Source organism: Myotis yumanensis, unplaced genomic scaffold (assembly GCF_028538775.1).
Source record: "Myotis yumanensis isolate MYYU_CA2020_CCGP unplaced genomic scaffold, mMyoYum1.0.hap1 SCAF_1, whole genome shotgun sequence".
NCBI lineage: Eukaryota > Metazoa > Chordata > Mammalia > Chiroptera > Vespertilionidae > Myotis > Myotis yumanensis.
Genome location: NW_027223752.1, coordinates 48,669,311 through 48,677,088, shown reverse-complemented (window position 1 = coordinate 48,677,088; position 7,778 = coordinate 48,669,311). Strand labels below are relative to the sequence as shown.

Here is a 7,778-nt window from a genome sequence, read left to right as displayed (position 1 = left end):
TGGGAGGTGCCCATTCCTGTCTCCCAGGGGCTTAAGCTCCTCCCACTGCCCCACATTAGGTGACCAGGGCTTCTTTGGGTGATACTGCTGGGTAGTGGGTCTCTGATCCAACTACCAATAAGTAAAGAGTCTTCTGGAACCATAGACTCTTTTACCATCTACCATCCCTGAGAATTCCCAGTCCCCAAACCAACCCCAATCCACCGAAGTCCCTCTCAGGAGTCTTATCCTTTTCTTGGTACTCCCCCCTCTAAATCCTCCCTCTCTTTTTGGTGACCTTCTCCTCCCCTTTCCTGCTACCAGAGGACTTAGGCCACCTTTCCTCCCATCACAGTGGTCAGCGGCCTGACTAGCAGGTGTCTCTCTGAATCTGTGGAGAACCCCGATGTGAGCATGACAGAGGCCCAGGCCTCTCCCTGTGGTGGGGGGAGGAGGAAACATTTTCTACTCCTTCCTAGTGAGTCATCTCCCCAACCTCCACCACCCACCACAGAAATTAAATGGGGTAGGGGAGTGCTGAGAGAGAGAGAGAGAGAGAGAGAGAGAGAGAGAGAGAGAGAAAGAAAACAGGATGTCAGCTTACAATAAAACAAAGACTCAAGCAAATTATAATAAGATTCAGCAAGTTTGCCAGATACAAGATCAGCCTGCACAAATCAACAGCATCTCTCCCACCCACAACAGCTACTAGAAAATATTATTAAAAAGAAATCATTCACAGTAGCAATAAGGATCACAAAATATCTGGGCATTAACCCTAAAACTGCTATAGAAATTTTAAAATCCAAGATGATCTGAATAAGCAGAGCACTTCCCATGCTTTTGTACTGAATGACCTAATATAGAATGCCTCATCTTGGATGGCTTTATTAAGACCTAATTGAATTAATGATTAACCTACAGAGGCAGTGCAATTCCATTCACAATTCCAAATTGGATCTCTTTTTTAAAAAATTTATTTATTTAATATATTTCTTTATTGATTTCAGAGAGGAAGGGAGGAGACATAGAAACATCAATGATGAGAATCATTGATTGGCTGCCTCCTGCACACCCCCTACTGGGGAACAAGCCCACAACTCAGGCAGGTGCCCTAGGCCAGAATCAAACCTGGGACTCTTCAGTCCGAAGGCTGACGCTCTATCCAATGAGCCAAGCCGGCTAGGGCTGGATTTCTTTTTGAGGAACTCAGTACATCATTAAGGTAAAGTTATTTGCTTTTTCTTTGTGTGTTGCACTCAGTTTATTTAACAATATAAGATATGAGTTGGTACTTTACCATAGTGATTGAGTCTTCTTGTATTTTCGTATCTATGGTAATTATAGCACTGGCATGATTGACACTAGAATTGCTTTTCCTCAAGTTTCACATAGAAGAAAGAATGCTCTTCTCTATTAACATTAGCATGGTCTAAGAGAGTGATCATCCCTATTTTTGTCTGAAATCAGTTTTATCAGAGAAACTAAGCAACATTTTCAACATCTTTGACAAGAGTTTGGCTTAAGCCAGAATGTATAGATGGATGTGTGGTGTGTGTGGGTGAGTGTGTGTGTACGCTGGAGCAAATTCCTATCATCCACGGTCAATAATTTGAGAACACCCCGAGTAAAGAATAGAAAAAAAATCTCCCCACAATGTCAGAAAGTCGTCAGGATACATTATAAGCTTACATTATTTCAGGAATCAGTTTCTAAATATTATTTTTCTTCTCTTTTAAACATAAGTGTTTAAAATCTTAAAAATATGGATATAATGAACTTTCTTTCCTATTAAGAAAGCATGAGTCACCAGCAATTACCCCCCACCGCCTCCCAGAAACAAAAAATTTTTTAAGGAAGCAAAAAAAGGGAGACATTTAAATCAACTGGTTTTAAACAAAAACATATTTTTATTGTTTCTTTGAACAGCAATCGACCCTTCTGCGGCTTGGAAGTAACAGTTCCATCTAGGAATAAAAACAGCCTAGATTCTTGAATTTCAGTACAAATGGTCGAAGAACATTGAACAAAAAAGTGATTTTCTCACAATGCTACAAAACCTACACAAACTTTTCTAGGGTGTCTATTGTGGTGTCACCGATCAGGGACACCTCACTGGGCAATGCACTCCTGTGGGGGTATTCAGCTGTGGTAGCCTTGTATATTTGGGGTTCCCCAAGTGTCCCTGATCTATGGAGCTGGCCATGGTGACTGGGAGTCCTGGGTGGGGAGAACAGTCTCGGGGGAGAGGTGGTGTGGTGAAGGCTGGGGCGTATCCGTGGTGATGGGCTGGAATGTGGAGGCTGGGATTGGAGTCTAGAGACAGAACAGGGGCCTGAGATCTCACCTGGCTACTGAGGGATATGGCCATCTGCTGGCCAGGGAGGAGAGACCTGTGGCTCTCTGAGAGCATGTGCTGCTGGGGCTTATGGGGTGTGTTAGGTCCATGCTGACAGCAGACAGGTCAAAAGATGTTGTGAGCATTTAGAAATCTTATTTTTTTAATTTTAAAAATAGTGGGGCCTTGAATTACGAGTGTCCCAACTAACGAGTTTTTCGAGATATGAGCTGTCTCTTGGCCAATTTTTTGCTTTAAGTTCCAAGCTAAAATTCGGGTTACGAGCCAGCTTCAGATACCCCACCGCTAGTTGGCGCAGCGAACGTCACAGTGAACGCCACAACATCAGCCCAGCATCACTGTCTCACTCGTTCACTTTAAGATTTGACATACAAGTAATTTGACTTATGAGCTCCATCACGAAACAAATTAAACTCGTAAGTCAAGGCCCCACTGTATATATTATTGATTTTTTTTTACAGAGAGGAAGGGAGAGGGATAGACAGAAACATCAATGAGAGAAAAACGATCAGTTGCCTCCTGCACCTCCTACTGGAGATGTGCCTGAAACCAAGGTATATGCTGCTGACCAGAATTGAACCTGGGACCCTTCAGTGTGCAGGCTGACACTCTATCCACTGAGCCAAGCTGGTTAGGGCTAGAAATGGTATTATTAATACACACCAGCATATCCATTTCAGCAAGCAAGAGTAGGGAGGGCAGGATATTTATGTCTCTCTGTGGGTCGGATGGAGGTGCAGGCGAATGCAGGAAGCTGGGTCTAGAGCTGCTTTTCTCAGCTGCTTAGTTGTCTCCTGTGACACCTGAAATGAGAATAACAGGAAAACAGCAGAGAGGACAGGAGCCTCAAGCTGGGACAATAGAAAGTACTGAGCACAGGGGAGAAACTGAGGGCAGGGAAAGGTACAGAATTTGCCTAACTGTTAGGCCCTAACACGGTTTGGCTGGCCTGGGACCCAATCTGCTGCTGGATCTGCTACTGCTGCATGGCTGCAGGTGGCATCAGCGTCCCTGAGGCTGCTGGAACTGGGCGTGTCCTGCCAGGCCTGCAGCCATGCCAGCGCTGCCTTCCTGCTGCTGCTGCTGCTGCTGCTGCTGCTGCTGTTGCTCCGCAGCATCTCTCTGTGCTGTGGTTCATTCTCACCACGCTGGGGTTGGGCCCGGGTTCATGATGTTCAAGGCCTGGCCCTGGTGGTTCAGGCCTCCCATTGCTGCTGCTGCAGAGGGACAGCAGGTCGGGGCCCGCTGGCTTGCATGGCGTTCAGGTTCTGCAGGCGGGGCTGGAGCTGAAGGTTAGTGGGCTTCCCTGTGGACACGGGTGGGGCTAAGTTCAGGCCGAGCTGAAGAAGCCGGCTAGTCACATGCTTACAGGCCGGGGCTGGGACTGAGTCGGAGGCTGTGGTGTCTGGGGTGTGTTGGGCTGCTGTGGGGGTGTCCAGGGTGGTGCTCAAGGAGGGGATGGCAGACTGCTGAGGCACGTGACGGGAGTTCATGGTGGCATCAGCTGGTGCATGAGCTACCCTTGCAGCAGGCGGTTCCCAATCCGCTGCTGGCGGCGCCGGAGACGCTGCTCGCGGAGCTTCTGTTTGATGTTGAGGCAGAGGGGAACAGGGCATGGGTTTTCGTGGCATTGTTTGGCATGGTAGCAACAAAGGGCTATTAGCTGCTTGCACACTGGGCAGCCTCCAAAGGCCTTGCGCTGGCAGCGAGTAGTGTGCAGCACAACACGCTTCAGCTTCTGACAGTCAGTCCGAGAGCAGTTGGTGTCGCGGCACTGGCGGGCGTGCCTCAGGGACTGGATGCAGCGCAGGATGCTCAGGCGCCGCAACCCCGGGAGGTTCTTCAACTGCAGCTCCCCCTGGTTGCCGCCCGCATCGCCCTCCTCAGCCTCCTCAGCCTCTTCATCCAGGCCCAGCCCCACCTTCACCATCTCGTGGGTGTGGCCCTTGGTGTTGTAGCAGTTGATGCAAAGGTCGTAGTCCTGGCACCCGGGGCAGTGCCAGCCTGTCTCCACCCGCTGCTTGCACTCAGTGCAGGTGAGGACACAGCGGTCCTGGCCCTGGCTGTGCACCTGCAGCAGCATCGCTAGGGAACCTAGGAAAGAAGAGCAGAGAGGACAGACTTGTTCAGTCAAATACCTTCAAAACCACAGAAATACATGCAAACTTACCTTCTCAGGGGTCAAGCCTCCAGTTACGGTTTTGTTGGGCTATTTGCTACATCGGAACCAGTGCCCCTAAGGAACAACACTGCACCTGGAGCTCCCTGTGTGACCAGAATGAACTACAAAACAGTGGGTCCGTGGGGAGAAGACACTTGCTGTTCCACAGGCCGCATATGGGAGTTGCCTCCTAAAATCAGCGGCAGCTACACAGGCCTGCGTGGGAGACACAGGAGGCGGAGGAACAAAACGGAGGCAGGCGGTGCACAAAGTCCAGGGCCCGTCCCTTCCCACTGAACACTGTGGTGTCGCTACTGAGAAGACCAGCTCCGGCCGCCAGCAGAGCTGCACTGCGAGCTCAGGGGATGCACTCAGGCTGAGACCAAACATCAGGGACTCCACCAAACAGCCCCATTCTCAGCATCCAGCAACTTTCACCTCCACGAGTCCACGCAGACCTTCAGCTCCCTACACTCTGTTAGGTCTGATCAAACCACCTCAGCGACACCCCCTCCCCGGGAAACTGTCCCGTAGATCATTTGGCAACTGACCGTCCCTTCCGCTCAGACCACAGTCCCTTCCGCTCAGACCACAGTCCCTTTGCTCAGACCACAGTCCCTTTGCTCAGACCAGTCACTTTCGGTCCCTTCCTTGCCCAGAGTCCTGACCGGGCCAGGGAATTTCCCGCAGGAAAAGCCCCTGTAGAGCCCTTTGAACCCTCTGCCTCCCCCGTCCCTGGGTGCTGGCACCATTTGGGGCTGAGCCCATCCGCTTTCCAGATGAGGTTGATCTAATAAATGTATAATTCGCTACCACTTTTGGCCTCGTGCATGTGAGGTCTGATCAAATAATCAAATTGATACCCCTCCCCTGGGAAAATGGCCCAAAGACCATTTTGCAGCCGACATTCCCTCCGCTCAGACCACATTCCCTTTCTCAGACCAGTCACCGTCCCTCCGGACCCGCCCGGAGGAGAATCCCCGAAGAGGAAAAAGCCCCCTCGAGTCCTTAAAAACTCTGACCCCCGATCTCTAGGTGCGGCAGCATTTAGGGGCTCAGCCCATCTACTTTCTAGATGACCTCATACATTTTTCTTTACCTCTTTGTCCTCGTGCAGTTCCTCCTTCGCTCCTTCGGCGCCCCTCACAAATTCCTGAAAGCTTTAAGAAGAGAACTATGGACAACTTCCGGTTTTCTAAAGACAGAAATCCGGAAGTGGTCCGTCCCCTTTCCGCTTCAGTTCCGTTCCTGCCTCCGTTCCCTTCCTCCCTCCGTCTCCTTTCCCGCCTCCGCCCCCTTTCCCGCCTCCGCCCCCTTTCCCGCCTCCGCCCCCTTCCGGTCCCCCCTCACCTCACTCTCCCCACGCCGGGATCTCCAGAAGGACGTGTCCTCCTCCCAGATCCTTGGACAACAGATTTGGGTTTGTTCTCCGGTTGGGACAACAGGCAGAGACGTTTGCAGGGACGAGGAAGGAGGTGGAAGCTCATGCAGGGCTGACTTGCCCTGGTTCACCCCCTGATAAGTGGTGGAGCAGTTACAGAGAATTCAGTTGGGTTGGACGAAAACAAAACCAGACGTGGAGGATAAGTACTGGCCTATGGACTCATTTTGTGAAATAATGTTGATTTCATGTCATTTGTTAAATGAATCCATCAGACCGATTGTCCCAATTATGCCCCGATTAATTAATTATCTGTCTAGACTTAGTGGGACAAACGCAGGTGACAGGAGTCAGCAATCACGGCCTATGCCCTGGTGCTTCAATGTCTAGACAGCTGAGCCGAACCGGAACACATGAACACACGAGACAGAATCAGTGTGCAATCACTCGGGGTTTACTTACCTACTCCTAGTGGGTCCTAGGCTCCAGCAAAGGCCCCCCGCGATGCACACCGAAAGACGGACGATGCAGACGGAGACAGACAGGCGGCCGCACTTGGTTCAGGCCCCCACAGCAGAGCATCAGTCAGGGGCTTGTCCCACGGAGCGACGTGGAGTCCTCCTCTCACCAGGCAGGAGCCGGCGACTGAAGAAAATCTGTTGCTTATGCAGCCAGTGGCCAACAACTTGTGTCTCATCCGTGTGGGCCTTTGCTAGGAGCAGGGTGTGTAGGCTTCAAGGGCTTTAGCAGTGGTTCTCACCTTGGCTGCACATTAGAATCACCTGGGAATCTTTTTAAAATCCTGACTTCTGGGCCTCATCCTCCGGAAATTCTGTTTCTTTGTTACTAATGTTGTGGCCCCACCCCATAACAAAGAAACAGAATTTCCGGAGGATGAGGCCCAGAAATCAGGATTTTAAAAAGATTCCCAGGTGATTCTAATGTGCAGCCAAGGTGGAGAACCACTGGCTCAGGGTATTCACATCCAGGTAGTGGGGCGTTCACCACGTTGTGGAAGTGACCCAGGACTGGGGTCTTCACACAGCAAACATTTCACACATTAATCACTTCACACCGTAAGTATTTCCACACATTACAGGGTTTCCTTATGACCATAACGTTATTATAACACTGCTGTGATACAATTGACTGTAGATTTGGGAAAACTCGGGTTTGTGTTTACATGTAGGCACACATTGCAGACATACTTCAGTAGGAAAGCCCTTTCTAAAGCATATTGAAACGAAAATAATCACATTTTCCAAAAGTTTAATGGTGCTTGTTAGGGTTAATGTGGAAGTAGGCAATTAACTTTAGTCCTGTTGCATTTCCAGTGCAGTTGCCAAGCAGTTGGAGCTTCTGGTTTCTAGATGTGCTTAGATTTCTAGAGGAAAATAAGTAACATGGGATGCAGCGCCTAGAAGAAAAATCCAAATTAACACTCAATTATAATATTAGAAAAACAAAAATGACCTCACTGAAAAATAAGGCATAACAACCAGATCTCATCAATTCTGTTTCCACTCTCTTTGCCTACTTGTCACTCACTCAGTATTACTGCAAAATAACACCCTTTACTCTTGCTTTTAGCAGGAGTCCTCTAGGTCAGTGGTCGGCAAACCGAGGTTCCCGAGCCACATGTGGCTCTTTGGCCCCTTGAGTGTGGCTCTTCCACAAAATACCACATGCTTGCACGCATGTACAGTGCGACGGAAAGTTCATGGCCCATGCGCAAAAGTCGGTTTTCAGCCTGGGCGAGTCTATTTTGAAGAAGTGGGGTGTGTTGGTTGGTGGGGCGATGGGAGACGCGGCGCAGAGGAGGAGTGCCTGAGATTCATGCAGGAGTTGAGTGAGCCAGTCAGTCAGCAGTCTCATGTGCAGTGGTTAGTGCTAGTCAC

The 7,778-nt window shown here is 49.8% G+C and overlaps 1 pseudogene; it reads right to left on the bottom strand.

The window, feature by feature from the left end:
* Window positions 1–1,866: 1,866 nt before the first annotated feature.
* Window positions 1,867–5,746, bottom strand: LOC139013829 (histone lysine acetyltransferase CREBBP pseudogene; annotated as a pseudogene).
* Window positions 5,747–7,778: the final 2,032 nt, after the last annotated feature.